The 17,776-nt window shown below is 40.8% G+C and overlaps 1 protein-coding gene across 11 annotated transcripts in view; it reads right to left on the bottom strand.

The window, feature by feature from the left end:
* DAB2 (DAB adaptor protein 2) overlaps positions 1 to 16,852 on the bottom strand; it is a 52,905-nt gene extending 36,053 nt beyond the window's left edge. For 10 of the 11 annotated variants that reach the window (XM_036846623.1, XM_036846618.1, XM_036846620.1 and 7 more), the window contains exon 1: positions 16,438 to 16,852. The gene's annotated coding sequence lies outside the window, so the exon portion shown is untranslated. Of the gene's footprint in view, positions 1 to 2,108; positions 2,212 to 16,437 lie in introns of those variants that run through there. The other variant, XM_036846613.1, reaches the window with a different exon arrangement.
* Positions 16,853 to 17,776: the final 924 nt, after the last annotated feature.

Consider the following 17,776-nt stretch of genomic DNA (forward strand, 5'->3'; position numbering starts at 1 on the left):
AACTTGAACTAAGGTTCACACGCCATCATTATTCTCTCATCTTTTGGGAAATGGTATTGCAGCGGTCCCCAACCTTTCTGGCACCAGGGACTGGTTTTGTGGAAGACAATTTTTCCATGGAGTGGGGGGGATGGGGGGTGGGAGACGGTTCAGGTGGTAATGAGTGATGGGGAGCAGCAGATGAAGCGTGGCTCACTTGCCAGCCACTCACCTCCTGCTGTGTGGCCTGGTTCCTAACAGGCTGCAAACTGGTACCAGTCCGCGGCTGGGGGTTGGGAACCCCTGAATTGGACCAAATAAACACATGGGGATAAGTCAGTGCATTTTTAAACTGAGGGATGGAAAAATTCTATATGGCAGCACATTAACTCATGCTAAATGAAACAGATTTGGGATTTTAATTGCTTCGCAGTTGAAGCAACTACATTGAACAATGAATGTAACAAAGTGTTCTAGTTTATCGAAATATCTGTATATGGTTCATTCACTGCAGAGGTAGATGAGCACAGGTAGTTCCAATTACAAGAAAAAAAAAACCTACCACTTAATACCAGACTTTCGCTTATAAAGTCTAAGGAGGTGAGACAGGTTTTGTTTCATGAATTCTATACATAAATTCATGAGAATGCAACCAAAATTATACCTGTTACAATCATGTAAGTCATCACCATTAACTGGTCCTCCCTTCCACAAACATGTCTAGACATCTACCTTAGGGATCATGACATACAATTGGCAAGTTTGGAAGAGTAATTCAGGGAACCTTGTATCTACTAAAGCCTTTGGGAAAAAGCCACCCCTATATGATTCCAAACATTAACCATTATTAATCTAAAGAAGCTTTCAGGAAGTCAATTTCTATTCCACCTTTGGCAATCATTTAAGTGATTCTACAAATAAAGTTAAAATGGAGGTGGTGTTTCAGAGCACCAAGTTAAGAGTTCTTAGAAAATGAAGATACAGCTTACTGATTTTCTTTCTTGGTTGTAATAATCAAAGAACACAAAGAAAGATCTCAAGTATCACCTTAATCTGTACAGATTTCGAAAAGTTTATTCTGGAATTTAAAGAGAGACTTTGAAGATTTTCTAACATATATATTCCACTGGATTGTGTTCTTAAGTCATTTCTTCTAATATTAAAATCATTCCAGAGCTGGGAGAAAGGGGAAAAAAAAAATCAAATTTGTACCAGCTGCATAAAAACAAGGTATCTAAGAAAATTGCCCTGGTTATGTCATTATACACCATTTTCAAAGGCTCAAGTCTTGAATATTTCATTTACTATTTTTCTCTTTTTTTAAAGATAAGTTCCTCGGGTGGCATTAACCAATGACTTTGAGGAGCCTAGAAAAATGATATTCTTCTTCCCCAGGTCCAACATAATTTTTTTTTTTTTACGTTTGACCTAGATATTATTTTGCAAGATTGAAGAAGTAATCAGTGTCTTAACTTTATATTTACATGAAGTAATATTCAATGCAGTGTGCTGTTTCCTACAAACCTACACTGGTAGCCTGATAAACAACTCAGTTTGGGTATTTTAAAAGGCAATAAATGCATTAACTAAATAAACCATCAATTCATATAGAGACAAAAGAATTGCTACTTCCCAAAGAGCTTAACAGATTTGAAATGATAAATTTATATACTTGGACAATCTAGTTTCTCTGGCTTTTTGGACTGTAAAGGCTCATTTATTAGATCTATGTCTGTGTCTTTTAAAATGTGTTATTCAAAATCATCTCCAGCTGCAAATAGTGTTAGTGTGAGTCTAATGCTGGTTAACTCTCTACTCCTTCCCCGTTGAATGAATTAGACTTAAGTTAATAGTGAGAATACTGTATTGTCTAACAGTTGCACTAAAAGCCTGTGAAGTGTGTCTGTTTTCTAGTTCTCAGAGCTTTGGCTAGAAACTGTAAGAAATTAACACAACATTGTAAATCAACTATACTTCAGTAAAATTAAAAAAAAAAAAAGAAATTGTGTCGAGTATTTGCCCTTTGCATTGTTCTTATTTATAACCTGCCTAGCACTCACAGTCACAAGTATCACCTAATGGTCAAGGCTTGGCTTTAGGGCAAGCGATTGGTCAAAAATGTGACTTACTATGAGGAGACTTTCCCAGAATAAGCAGATGAAGTGAGAATTCTTCCTTCTCCCAGGCCTGCTGCATGTACACCAGCCCTGTTGGGTTTCATTGCCTTCTTAAGATGACAAATCATGGGGGTGCCACATGGGTCTACAGTTTTAGCATGAGATGAACTAGTAGGCATGGTTCATTACTGCCGGCCACTTTGCTGGGCTTGCACTGAGACCTCCTGGCCTATTATGAGATGTCATATTTATATTCAACTACAAAAAGGTTTCTGATTAGTCTACACAGGAATGCCAACATCAATGATTCACTGTGAAGGAAATTTACTTGATTCATAAAAAATGTAATATTTAAGCAAGCGGTTTCATTAGCTTTTAGAGCAATCTCATCTGTTCTCTGAACCATTAATGACCTGTTGCAAAATTCTGTGTCTGCTAAGTAATTGACATTTAAATACTTGAGGAAAACATGAATGGATATAAGTGATTAGATAAGGACTTCATTTGTAGCTTCTCTTTACGATCCCTATTATATATGGTCATTAAATAAAAGGAACTTCGGTTGGTCCTTGAAGGTTTAGATTCACTCCACAGTGGCATCTGCTCTTTTCTAGTTTTATTATGTAGGCATTTCTAGCATCAGAGAATGCAATTAGATCATTTGTTTCCTTAGCTGAACTCTATAGCCCTGTGCAAAGACAAGTCTTTGAAAGCCACTATTAAGTTCCTAATCCAATCTTTATTAAAAAGACTCAACATTATGGACCAGGAGGTTAAAACAAATCCTTAAAAAAGTAATGATCAAGCTTTTCTATAACCCAATGATGCCTTCTACTGCAATAAAACTTGAAGTTAGGAATATGTTTATAGTTTTAATGTTTTTTTTTTCTTTTCCAGTATGGATTATTACAGGATATTGACTGTAGTTCCCTGTGCTCTACAGTAGGACCTTGTTGTTTATCTATTTTATATATAGTAGTTTGTAATATAGTTGTAATGTCTTTAAAAAACAGAATGTAATCCTTAAACTATAGAAGTGTGTAGACAATGAGTTCCACCAAAGAAAACAGTGAGAGAAACAACACTAACATGCTTTCTCAGTCTAAGATAAGCAAAGTTTTACTTTCAGGACTAATTATCACAAGTAGGATGTGAATAAAATTTCTTTCTCAGGGTCATTCTCTCCAGTGTTGAGGTTCTCTAACTGAAATTTCATTCTACATTTGCACCTCCACCTAAGAAATCCCTTAAGAGTCAAATGCCACCTCGGTTGACTCTTTCCTTTATTTATTTATTTATTTATTTATTTATTTATTTATTTATTTATTTATTTATTTATTTATTTATTGGCTGCATGGGGTCTTCGTTGCTGTGCGCGGGCTTTCTCTAGTTGCGGAGAGCTGGGTCTGCTCTTAGTTGCGGTGCACAGGCTTCTCATTGTGGTGGCTTCTCTTGTTGCAGAGCACAGGCTCTAGGCACACGGGCTTCAGTAGTTGTGGCATGCGGGCTCAGCAGTTGTGGTTCACGGGCTCTAGAGCACAGGCTCAGTAGTTTTGGTGCACGGGCTTAGTTGCTCCGCAGCATGTGGGATCTTCCCGGACCAGGGCTCAAACCCGTGTCCCCTGCATTGGCAGGTGGATTCTTAACCACTGCGCCGCCAGGGAAGTCCCCACCCCTGTTGACTCTTAAGAGCATGTCATCTGTCTTACACTGTGCTCACTCAGTGTGACTCCACAGATGGTAAATCATTGGCTACCCTAGAGTTTGCTCTGAAGCCATGCTAATAGAAAATTAAAAAGGCCTTCAAATACGGGCAGCTTTTTTTCATACGTTGCTGAGAGCATATGGGATTTAGTGACTGATCCCTGCTCAAAGCCATTACGATTTAGAGACTGGAAACAAAGTTAGCCCCTGAATGCCAGTGGTCAGTGCCATCAAGTTAATTCATGTAATAAATCTACATCCCTACTATGTGCCAGGCACTCTTCTAGCGCTTGGGATATGTCAGTGAGCAAAATAAAGATCTATTCCCTTATAGGGTTTACACTCTAGCAGGGGAAAGCCATAAATGGATTATAGTCTTTAAGAAGGTGACAGATGCTCTGGAAAAAGAGAGTAGAGTAAAGCGGGTTGGGAGTTCAGGGTTGGGGATGGCTTTAATAGTTTTTTTAGGGGGGGTGGTGTGATGAATTGGGAGATAGATTGGGATTGACATATATACACCAATATGTATTAAATGGATAACTAATAAGAACCTGCTGTATAAAAAAATAAATTAAATAAAATTCAAAAAGAAATAGTTTTTTAAGAAACACAGAAGGAATACCAACGTTTTAAAAGTTAAATTTATTGAATGTTTATTATAGTCCAGGTGTGATGCTATGTCTCTCTCATTTAGTCCTATAAGAAGGTATCTTTGGGCTTCCCTGGTGGCGCAGTGGTTGAGAATCTGCCTGCCAATGCAGGGGACACGGGTTCGAGCCCTGGTCTGGGAAGATCCCACATGCCGCGGAGCAACTGGGCCCGTGAGCCACAATTACTGAGCCTGCGTGTCTGGAGCCTGTGCTCCGCAACAAGAGAGGCCGCGACAGTGAGAGGCCCGTGCATCGCGATGAAGAGTGGCCCCCGCTTGCTGCAACTAGAGAAAGCCCTTGCACAGAAACGAAGACCCAACGCAGCCATAAATGAATAAATAAATGAATAAATTTAAAAACAGGAAGGATGAAGATTTAAAAAAAAAAAAAAAGAAGGTATCTTCATCCCTTTCTGACAAGAGTGGAAGCTGAAGTACAGAAGTTAATCAACCCCCTGAAAGTCACATGAGTCTAATATCTATGCTCTTAATGTCTTTGTTTTAGAACAATACAGGCAAAAGAGAGAATTAATCTAGTTCTTCAGATAGGTGGAATGGGCGTTAGCTAGAAAATACTTTTGGGAAAGAGGAGTTGATAGCAATGGGAAAAGAATATTTATGTAATCTTGGCTAGAATACCAAACCCGTGCTGGGTTATACGATGGGAAAAGGTTGAAAAGTAGGCCAGACTGGATTAGGGTGGGCTAACAGAACTCTATTTTGTCTAGCCGGTGTTGAGAAGACTCTGAGGTTTTGAGCAATGGTGGAGAGGTCGGGTGGTGACAAATCTGTGTATGGAGCCGTGGTATCAAAGAGTCAGATAGCTTTGTAGTATGATAGTTGTATGAACTTGCCATTTTGAGTGATTCAAAACTGCCGGTTTCTTTCATTTAATTACTTGGTTAATCTTTTGGAAACAAAGCCTTTTAACTGAAAGGTTAAGGTCTAACCATCTCAACTGTCAGATTCAAGGTTATCCCATCTTGCCAAGCTATGATGCTTGGTGACCCTCAAACTTCAAATAAACAACATGTCCTAAAGGTGGCTTAAAAAAAAAAATCAAAGGCCATTATGTCTTATAACTTTCATTCTAAGGCCCTAGAAAAAGAATTCCCATAATGTCAGTTTTATAAAAACTTATGTAAGTATAATAATATTTGAAACGTGAGTGACTAAAGGAACTTGTAAAAGGCAGCTATTGACTAAAGTAGTCATGTCATTATAGCTCCTTGCTTAAAGCAGAATAGATAGCATTTTCCCATTGTATATATGTTTCTCCATATAACTACTGAAAGACTAGAAGGAAGAGTAGCAAGGAAATGCTGGTTAAGAAGGGTGGCAGTAGGGTGAGAAACAGATTTCTGCTTCTTATACAATTAGAATAGTGATATTAGGGTGACATGTGCCTTTCTGCATTTTTAAATTTAAATTCCTTAGAGATGTACTAATTTGTCAGATAGCAATATTTAAAATGTAGGCAAATCTGTAGTCTTACTTGGGCTAAAGACAGAATCATAAAGCTACTCTAGTATCAGTCACATGAAATTAAACTCAAAAGCTAAGAGAACCTACAAATTGAACTTGAACATCTCTGCGAGCACGCAGAACGCTGCTCACAGCAAGTTTTCCACACTGTCATCTTAGACTTCGTTAAATGTTTACTTATCCAAAATTGTTGAGAAAAGCTCCTGATATATTAAAAGAAATGAACAGTAAGTTTTGAATCAATTGCTCACTAGGGTTTGAAAAAACTCTTATGCTAGCATTTTCAAAGTTGATCAGAGTATGGTCTATTGCCTATTTCCAGACTGGTTTGCTTGGATCCAATGGGGTCTGTGTAGATAGGAACAAGGTGGCAACCTAATTTAAGAATTAAAGAACCTAATTTGTATGTTCAGTACAGCTGCACATACAAATTTTAAAAGGCAGCTTTCTTTGATTTGAGCAGAAATTGTGTAAGTTAAAGGGATAACCTTAATTATTCAGTACTGAGCCAAAGGTTTCATCTATTTTCTCAATTTTTATTAGTTCTTTAGTAAATAGTTTGGTAGATGCTCTTAAAAGGAGAAAACAGGAGGAGAATAAGAAGTTGTCCTTGGATGAAATATCAGGTTGAAAACTATTTGCCACTATGATTATTATTGACCCTTATGATAATATCTATTGGGTTAGATAGATGTATGCGCCATGATGAATACTCCAGTGGTAGAAGTTAAACCAAGGACTTGAAAAGACCACACCATGTGGATAATTTCAGTAACAGCTTGTTGGCTTTTCTCAGGACCTGAGCAGATATAAACTAGAGGAGCCTAGGGATATTGCTCATTATAAATAACCTTAAAGTCAAAAAAAAGACTCAAAACTATTTTGCTTATACCAACAGATAAGGCAAGCTGAAGTTCTCTGTTTCGCTCCCTTTATAATAAATTCCAATTAATGTTGCAGATGAGAGTAGCTTGAGTCACTCATTAACCTGGCGATCTGGTTAGTGTTTATCAAATACCTACTGTGTTCCAAGCACTGTATTATGCTATATATACAGTGACAAAAATAGATATGGTCTCTACTCTCAAGGGGCTTACAGTATAGGCAGGGGAGAGAGAATAAGCAAGTAATAGTTACTACTGGCACTAAGTATTTCAGAGGAAATGTTTCTGATTAGGGTAGAAAGTTTCACTGCCATTAACAATGTTTAGAAGAGAAGGCAAAATTAGATGACTTCAAGGAATTCTATATATTGTTTTCTTATTAATATCAACCATGGAAAGATGAAAATTTTGTCTTAAGGGTTTAATTACCCTCTTCAATAGACAGTTTTAAAATGATGACATTAAAACATTAATGATGGGAGATATTTACATTAAATATTTGGGAATCTCCTATAATAATATTGCAATCTGGAAGACCATCTATGTGACAGAGCCAGTGGGAGGAAAAAATCTTGTGATGTGCTAGGTTATGAAGGAATGTCAATGATGTTTCCTGCAAAGTTATCTTAAAATCCAGAGTTCTGAATCAACACTCTTTTCGTAAACACAGGAAAGAAACATATGCTCATTTGGCATCAGTTTTGTCACTTCAGGAGTACAAGCAATTCAGAGATGACACAAACCTCTATATTCTAGAACCAAACATGTTCTGTGGCACTCTTAATTACCAGATTTTTCTAAGAGTACAACAGGGTCACTTTCAGATCAGGCCAAACTACTGAACTGTGGATTTAAATGAAGCAATATTTTGAAAATGTAACCATGGGTCCCTACTAGCGGCTTTAGATATTTAAGGAGCACTACCTAGTTTACGAGAGCATTAGCAAGAGAATATTAGGTAACAGTTGGTTAAGGTTAGCCTTCATCAAGAAAATGGACTTTATTATCACCCCAAATAGTAAGGCGCTCAACAAGTGTTGGCTGCATGAAATATAAGAATTTGGATCCTAAAACAGAGCAGAGTTGCATCCATTGTTTCTATTAAAGAGTTCTTGTATACAAAGCTGAAGATTTCTATCTCTACACACTATCTGGAAACTGAACTACAGATTTTCTTTTGTTCATGGATATACCTAAAAGAGCCACAACAGTATTGTCTGTAGCTTAGAATGAAGCTAAGATTTTATCTTAGACTGTTCACATATCTATTGAATCTGGCAAATTTTCGACCCTCTATTTTCCATAATTACCTTTTATTTCCATACCTCTCCTCCCTCTCCACCAAAAACAATTTTTTTTTACTTAGTTCCGGGATTCCTCCCCAGTCTTGCTTCATCGCCATTCCAAGTTCCTGCTTCCAAAAAAGCTATACTATCTTGTGTCACGTACCTTGTTCCTCACAATTAGCCAACTCTTAGTACAGTGTTATATTTTTTATACACACAGCACAGGTATTTCATATTTAGAATACTTGAAGTAAAAAAGCTCTTTGTGGGATTAATTCTTCCTTCCATCTTCTCAAAAGGATCCAATGAGAATCTAAGTTGTTAAGAGCCTCTAGTTGTCTCTGACCCACTTTCATAGCTGAATTCTTGTAGTGGTGCCCTATCAGACCTCAGGGTCTTCCTGATTTTGTATTAATCAGGCATCAGTGTTCAATTCCTCTATTCACAGTCAATCTGAAATGCAAAGCCTTGTATATTTAGAGCTCACAGTAGATATATACATAGCCACCTGTTCCCTGGAGAAGCTGATCTCTTCCATTTACCCTGGACACACACACACACACACATGTGCGTGCACACACAAGTACACAGTGTCTTCTCTTGTTACCTCCCTAGCCTGTAATACTTACTGCCTTCACCTACTTGAATGCCTACCTGTCATTCAAAGTTCACTCAAGATGTGTTGTCTTAGGTCTTCACTTACCTCTCACTGACCCTACCATTTCTCTACACTTGACCTATTGTTGTCCTCTGATTCATGTGGAACTCTTCCCTTAACTCCATGAAATTCTGAGGTCAGGGAATCATTTATCCTACTTTTGTAGCCCCCATGCAGTCTGGTAGAAGGAGTGCACTTAAAACATTAGAGGTAATACACAGTTGCAATTTGTTCCTTAATATTAAAATCTTTTCTTTACCTTGCTGATTTTTCATGAAAGAACAGGTCTTTCTTCAACTGCTAAGCAATCGCTACTCAAACTCATCCTGCCAATACAGCCAGGTTAATTGATCTGAGTCAGCATTTTGTTTTCCGGATTTAATAAAGAGATCTACCGCTTAGCAGATAAAGATCTAAGTCCTTGCCCTGACATCCAAAGCCCAGTGCAGTCCATCTCTCCTTTCCAAATGATATCACCCTTTACCTCTCTACCACCTGTACTTTCTCTTGGCCAAACTGGCCAATCAGTATTCTTTGGGCATACATCTGCATGATGTACTTATGAGCTTCTGCCTAGAATGCATTTTTCTTCCTACCTTTGCTGATTTGGCTTCCACCATTCCTTTGAAAGCCAAATCCATCATCACACCTGCGTCCTCTTCTTTCTGTACCACTCTGTAGCACTTAATTATAATAAAACCATATGTTAGTTGAGCTGTTGTCATTTTCTCTGAATTTCATGTAGGCAGCAATTGTTGACACTTATGTGTTCCCTAGCAGGTATTAGGTAAATGCTTTCAGCCAACTTTCAATTACAAACAATGAAAACTTTAGATCACCTGGGCAAATCAGAAACCCCAAGAACAAGTTATCAGGCAGCCAAGCAAACATCTATGCATCAAGATATCCTTCAGAAGACAGGTTGGACATTGAATAAAACTATCATTTCAATTCAAGTACACGAATTCTTCTGAAAAGCCTTAGCTATAGTTGAACCTTGGTCCAGGCAGAAATCAATATTAAATCTCCTTATCGTCAACCAGCTATGGATGGAAGAGCCTGTTCTATTTGTTTTCTACTTCAAAACTGGGATTTTATTTAAGATCTCTGACTTCAGAAGCAAAGGGTAAAAAAAGAAATCCCAAAACAAAAACAAAAAATAACACTACCACCACCCAATGCTGATGTAGTAAAGCACAGCTGGCATTTTCCTTTTAGGGAGCTTTGAGCACCTACTATGTGTACCATTCCAACTTCTGATCCTCTGATCTACAAGTAAATTACATGTTTCTCATCTGGATTAACACTGTGCCCCAAAGCCAGACTGGTGTGGCATTCTTCATAGGACTATGAGAGCCCTCTGACAAATAGTCAAACACATTTGGCTTATTTCTGCTGCCCTAAATGGTAACAAAATACATGTTAGCATCTGCATTACATATTATAGAAGATTAGAACAGCTCTTGGTCCCTTAGTAGGAAACTTCAAATATGAAAAATAAGTGAGACCCTTTGGGTGAAATGTTTAGAACAAGGAAGGCAGATGCACCCAACATGGATACATTAGTGAAGATATTTTTAACTTTCCAGTTACTTGGGCATGGATTAATTCTAGACCTCAGGAGGACTTAACTGTCCTGCCCAGGGGAGATTTAAGTGGTACCTTAAGAATTAACATCTATGTGCCTGTACTTGTTTATGAAGCATTGCCACATTTTCTTGCTTGACCTTCACATTTAATAGTTTCATGGTAGGTAAGAAAGATGGTCTCATTTTCAGCCTGAATGTGTTCATCTCTAGATTTTAGCTTGCCTAAAGACCACAAACAATGAGAACAAGACCACTTTCCAATATCAATTTAGTTATTTCATTGAGAATTATAGTCCTAGAGCAGGTACATTTCTGAAGCAGCAGCTCTGAGGAAGTTGTTTTTTTTTTTTTCATGGCTTCTCCTTTAATTTTAGTTTGGAGGCAACTCGTTTTATTGACGGAGAAAATGAAGCTCAGTTGTTATATTCCTTGCCTTCAATAGCAAAGCTGGGTTGTGGACACCATCATTTGTAGTTCAAAGCCCAAGCTCTTAACCACTAACCTATGCTGCCTCTTCAAAGCCAGAGTTCCAATTCTCTCCTTCTAGATCACACCCTTGTATCTTTCAGTCTAAGGTGTGATCTCTGCTAAACACCCGTCTCTGATTAACACTGGTCATTCTTAGGACTGTTTTGCAAGGAGGGTGAGGTGACTAAGGGTCAGAGACATTGAGTAGCACTTTCCACTGCAGGAGCAGAGTCTACATTCTTTACTTCACGTAAAATAGAATTTCTTCTAGACTTCCTTCTAGACTTCTATTCACTGGGAGTTCTTCCGTTGCTAGCCTAGCAACATACTTCACGTAACAGGTATTTACTAAATATTCTGACAACCATCAAGATTTGACTCATAAAGATTCACGCTTGACTCCTGGCTCTACCACTTAATGGTATGACCTTGGGCAGGCTGATTGATCATATTGGAGCTAAGAAATGGAGATATCTTTTCTACCTTAAGTTATTTCAAGTGAAAGTCAAATGGGAGAATGGAATAGTACTTCATAAACCATAAAGCGCTATAAAAACTAAGTGCAGCAGATTCATTTACCATGATGGCAAGGCCTACATCTGCACTCCGGGCAAGGCATGAAAAAACAAAATAAAAAGTTTTATAGGTTAGAGAGAACCATCTGGTTCAAGAGTAATGATCTAGTTTACGGAAATCTTTTTAAAAAGAAGCAACTGGGACAGTCTTCTAATAAATGGAGATTAATTATGTTTTTTAAAAACCCCAAAGGGAAAAGGATTTGGAAGCGAGGTGACAATATAAAACTAAGGAGTAGATCGGTTTTCCTAGAATCAAGAAAGCAATTATGTGAGATAGCAGGAAAAATGTCAAGGTTTGTGCTTTTTCATCTTTCTAAGATTCAGTTAAACTGAGCGATGTTTAAATGCTTTATTATTTCCATGACTGTAGGAATTCAGTTACTTTGTTATGGTTTCCACTGAACAACTGAAATATGAAAGTTACTCTTAGATCATGTGAAGGGCTTGCTGAAATACAGCTGGATGGGCCCTACTGCTCATATTTGCTTTAGTGGATGTAGCATGGGAACCAAGAATTTGCATTTCAAACAAGTTCCCAAGTGATGCCGATGTAGCTGGTCTGGAGACCGCACTCTGAAAGCTAGTCTGAGATGAGTTCTTTCTAGCTGTGAACTATACAGTCTAGCTAACTACGTGTCCAATCTTGAAAGAATGAATGAATCTGACTGTTAAATGAGAACTTACACGGCTCATCGGTTACATAAAGTTCTAAGTCTGTTTCAGAATAACACTGTGCATCACATTGCCAGGGAGAAATAGGGTAGCTTTTTACCCAGAGAAAACATTAAACCGTAAATTCCTCACCCAAATCTCTTTCAGGTTGGAGAACATTTCAAACCCAGCTTTTCCAGTATTCTTACTTCCTAACCTACCGGCTCCTTTTCCTCCATGGTTACCTAAAAATATAAGTGACAGCCCTCGTGCATTCTGCCTCACCGTAGCTCCGCTGCCACTGATCGCTCACTCAGCCTGCTCTGTTCACTCAGAACTCTTGCTAGTTTAAAGCAGTTAAAGGTCACTTGCCTCTAGCTAGCTTAGGGGCTAAGTTGTAAGTTACAGCAGCAGAAAAACATTGACTGGCTTGCTCTATATTGAGGCAACAGCTTTTATGTTCCTGAAATTTCATAAGCCATAATGTTTGTGTCGTGATGATGTAAGAATTTGCAAGAGTTGGACAATCTGGATTACAGTTTTGGATGAAAATAACTTTAGATGAGAAGGATGAGGTAGGTAGAGAGGAGATTCTCCCTCACTTAATAAAAAAAAAAGTAACTTCCATTTTTAGACCAGGAAGCAGTTTGTTCAGATTCTGCTTACCCTAGAGTGACAGGCTTCCTTCCAAGGTGGGGGAAAGATTCGGGAAGGGAGTAACCATGGCAACCTGCCCAGCTACGTGGGCAAGGACAGTATGGGGCCCTGTGTACTCAGAAGACTTTTTATTTCTGGCCTAGCCCCTCAGTTTAGTTCCCGTGGTCCTCTCCCTTCCCACTTCCTTCTGCTATAATGCTGACTTCAGGGGGAAGGACTGCTCCTTCTCTGTAGGGGGTCTGGGGGTAGGGGGTGGAGGCAAAGACTTAAATGAGACCAGAGGAGGTCAGCTTGACCAAAGCAAACTGCAGGCTCCAGGCAGAGAACAGAGAGTAACTCCCAGTCGGTTTAGTGTTAAGCACAGCAAACTCCCTGGCTTTGTTAATATTAAGTGCTTAAGTGATTAACATTTTTCAGGTAGACAGGCGGTGCCCAACTTTGACAAAGACATTCCCCGTTCCGCCTTTAGTTTTCACAAAGATACATAATTCAGTGGTTCAGGGGGCAACATGAAAACAAAACATCAGAACAAAGTATTCTAAGCATACCGGATTAACAGTCTTCCCAACAAACCTGGGGATAGGTATTATTATTCTCTCCAGATAAGAAAGCTTAAGGTCAGAGAAATGATGCAATTTGCTCAAGGTCACATGAGAAGCAGTGCTGTCCCTGGGATTTGAACTCAGGCAATGGGGCCCCAGAACCCACACTCGCAACCACTCCCTGGCTGAGCAAGGTGTGAGGCAGAAACGGCCTGTGTGCCAGCCCTTTGTGTCCACACGCAGCGTCGTTTGTTCCCCTCACCAGAAATCAGCGTACTCTTTATAGAAGGAGGCTCGATGGCCTGCTTTCCTTCTGAGTCACAGGATTAATCCAGTCAGGAAACATTACCATGAGTTAGGTTACCCTTAAATACATAGATCTGAGGTTACAGCTATTTCGGCTAAATGTGATTTTGGCCAACCTCTGTGCAATCCAGTGGCACAGCTTCAACTTTAGCATTACACAGCAGCGCCAGAGAATTTTCAAATACCACATCCTGTTCCTCAGGTGTTTCATATTTCGAGTCGAGTTCTCATTCTGGTTCTGCTTGGAGTGTGGAGAGCCTTATGCATTTGGTCAAATACCGAAACCTCCCTAACTGGTCCAGTTTCAAGGCTTTCCACCTGGGGAGGCATCTTCTGCTGCCCCTTAGGGCAACTTAACACCCTGGAGCTCTGTCTTTGGCAGCCTTCTCAAGTATTTCAGCATCCTAGGTTTGTCTTTAAGAAAAGCATTAATTAAATCCTCAAGTCAAGAGAGACTGAGGAAGGGAAACACATGGAAACTTCAAAACTACCAAGGTGAAAAATATCATCGTAGCAAGTGTAGGCTTACAGACATATGAGGGTAGAAAGAGAAATGAAGCAGCACATACTGGCTGTACCACCAACAGCCCATGTCTCCACAAAGCCTCCTGCTGACCAGCAGCCATGACCAAGGCTTCCGTCTTCCCACTCTCTAAGTCTTCAGGTAATGGCAGGCATGGCCGAGCAGGCCAATAACTATCACACCAACCAGCTGGTCAGCAGCTTCCAGGGGTCCCTGTACCACCTTCCTTCATGCCAACAAGTGTCTTGAAAGCAATTCCCTTCAACCCAAACAAGGTGGCTGAAATCCATTCAACCTTTTGGGCAAGGCAAGACATAAGCCTAATGCACAGGAATTTGGACTTTTAGTTGAATCTCCAACTATAAAAAGTCTTGAGTAGAAATGCAGACCCTGGATTCTGTCCTTAACAATGAGGCAAGGCTTTGAACAAGTGCTGTGGCTCCCTTCCCTATCTCACATCCTCAGGAGAAGATCAGCTGTGTCCAAGATCACCAGAATGGCGACTACCTATGTGTCACAGCTCAAAGTTGGAAGACATTCTCCTACCATCTACTTTAAAATGGAGGAGGGTATAGCTTAAGAAGAACTGGTTGCTAGGGCATCCATTTGGATAGGAAGGGAGAGAGTTGGGAGTGGGAAGGGAAGGGGAAGTGAAGTTATTCATCACCAACAAGAAAAAGAATCCAGTCTGCCTTAGGAGGATACTGATTAGGGATTTAGAAGTAATCTGTTCCAGAAATACACATTGGAAAAAACCACTAGGCCTCCTTTGTGCTTTCTCAACAAGATTGCACATTGCATTAGGTGTACCATTATTTATTAGCACATACGTAGCACTTCAACCCAAAGGATCCTTCCCCAAAGATGAAGGAGAGCTCAATCTCAAATACTTGTGAATTCTCATGGCAATAAACTTTCTTGCAGTATCATAGAGGCCTATCTATCTCCCCTCAAAGAGGGAGAGACAGAACCTGGGGGCGGAGGGGGCGGGCACCAGGCCTAGAGAAGAGAAGCCTGATCAAGGTCTGGCTGCTGGTTTCAGAAGCCAGGTGGAGGTGTCACAGAGCGTGGAGGCAAGCCATTTGGTAGCTGTCAGTCTCCCCCATTCCCAGCTCGTCCCTCCTGCCCCAGCAGCCAGTAGATGCTCCTGTGTGGGGAGCAAACCTCAAGCCTGCAGGAAGATCAATTACATACCCCATCAAAGCCATTCCAAGAGCCTTATCGGACCTCTTGAGGGCATTTCTGCAGCTGCCTTCTTTCCTCAGCCATTCCTTCTGTTTGAGTTAGCTCTGTCTTACCTCCCTCTCCCCCCACCTCCCCTGCTTTGCCTGATTAGGGCCAGAAATTTTTTCATTAAGTCACTTTATAGTGCAATAACAACATTTACTATTCATGAAGTCGCCCCTCCATAATGTTTAAGTCTTTCCATGTGTCTGGAAGCTTATTTCTGCTCTGCTCGTTTTACAGAGTGCCTCTCTTCCTTCCAAACACAAACTAAAAAGAAAGAGGATAAGGTGGGGGGAGGAGGGGAATGGATGGGGTGGAGATAACATCCAGATTCTTTAAGTGTTTTTAATCCAGTTCGATTTCTCTTTGGACTCAAAGGGCTCCCTGCTAAAATTGACGGCGGACCTGAATTCCAGGCTAAGAATTAAGTCAAGAGGAAAGGACGACAGAAACAAATAACAGAGTCGGCTCTAGGCTATGAAACCCGCTATGTTGGCTGGGGCTCTACGGTTTTAACCCATTCATTTTTTTCCCCTTTTCCAAAATTCTTACTTAATCTTTCCAGATTACAGCAAGCAGGCAAACACCACTTAAACACTTGGAGTTATTTCAAACAAGTTTGTTCAGTCTCTTGGGCAGATACTTTCTTAAGAATCGGGTGTAAGACAAAGTTCACGTTTTAATGCCATACGTTGTCAGTCACCGGGAAAAAGCTTCTCGCGGGCACAAACCAGGTCCCCAGCCTTTGTCACACGGCAAAAATAACCCCCCTCGGAGGAGTTAATTAGGCGGTCAGCAGCCACACCAGCGTCCGATCCGGGCTGCCCACAGAGCTTTTCAACAAGCGCGCACACACACACACACACACACACACACACACACACGAGGCGCTTGTTAAATGTCACTAGCTGGACATCTGGATTCCGACCCCAAAGATAAACGCATTTCGTGGGAGCATTCCTCGGATGTCAGGCCACAAAACCGCCTGTTTGCCCAAGTACACCGTCTCCTTTCTAAGATGCCCCAGCAGTCCGAGGTCTGCATCCCAAGGCGGAGCGGAGTGGGGGAAGCAAAGGAGGGAAAGAGGTCGCCAAAAATGGAGCCAAAGGGAAGAAGGATCGGAAAGCTACTCACAGGCTAGCTAGCGCCTCCGCGATGCGAGCATGACTTCCCGGGGGTGCCTGAGCCGCCTGGCTACCGCGCAGCCGACACGGCGGCCGCGCTTAAATAGCCGCCGGCCCGGGAGCCTCGGAGCCGCGGGCCACTCCCGGCGAGATATGGTTCTAATCAGATGCTGGCAGCAGAGGACTCCCCAGGAATGCGCCGGGATGTTTTTGCTGCCTGGGCTGGGTAACTCCCCCTCAACGTGTCTGCTGAGTCTTCCAAACTTAACTGTTTATTAACTCGAGCTGGGGCCGCGCAGAGGAGCCGGCTCCCGAGGACTGGGAGCCCCACCAGCGCGGGGCGATCGCCCGGAGCCCAGCGAAGGGGAGGAGGAAGGAGTCAGGGCGCCGTCCGGAGCCCAGACTCGCGGGGCTGGGGACAAGGGACAGGGGAGGGTGCGCTTAAGGACAGGAAAGGGAAACTCCGCAGGAAAGGGGTGGGACCCAGCGACCTTCATCTCACAAGTTCCTTCTCTGCGTTGCCGCTTCCAGGGATGTGGCGTCCCAAGTCGTCCTAACCCGGTAGGGCCCTTTGAACAAAGGGCTGCCTCTACTCCTGACTTTCCTGGCAAGAAGCAGTGGAGGCTAGCTCAGATCTGCTGTCGCTCCAGTTGCACGTGTGATTGCCCCCTTTAAAGGAACTCGTGTCTCTTTCACGGCAGATGTGGGTGCACTTAAGTGCACCGATTTAAATTGGTGGGTAATCTGTGCGTATATGTAAAACATACTGTATTTATGTATGAAATATAATCCTGTATATACAGATATAAAGACAATCCTCTCTCTGGGAAGGGATATAAACAAAAATATGCACGCCTAAATAACCTAACTAATTAAGCTATATATTTGATATAAACAGAGAGATTATATACTGGCTTCTCCCACAGTATGGGCATCCCTGTGCAGACACATAACATGACTTTATCTGCAGTGATTTCTAGAGTGTTTCCTATACTTCTAAGAAAAATCTGAAATATGAGAAATAGAATGTTTGAAAATATTGACATACAGTACTCAGCAGTAGAAGGCACTCCATAGCGTATCTTAGTGGACCTTAACAAGCTGGGGATTCATCTTGTCTGTATTTTAAAATCATGAACAATTGTAAAACATCCCCAGAAGCTTTGTTGATTTCTAAGAATTATGAAATTATTCTTGTGAAAAGTATGTCTATGTTTCCTTCTTTTTTTTTTTTTTTAAGTCTGAGACAGTGTGTACTAAATGTGAAAAAAACAAGTTGTGACTTGGATGGGAAGGGGTTATTGATTTTATTGAGTAAGTAACACACAGTGGATTTGCACTTTACCTCT

Source organism: Balaenoptera musculus, chromosome 3, assembly GCF_009873245.2.
Source record: "Balaenoptera musculus isolate JJ_BM4_2016_0621 chromosome 3, mBalMus1.pri.v3, whole genome shotgun sequence".
Classification (NCBI taxonomy): domain Eukaryota; kingdom Metazoa; phylum Chordata; class Mammalia; order Artiodactyla; family Balaenopteridae; genus Balaenoptera; species Balaenoptera musculus.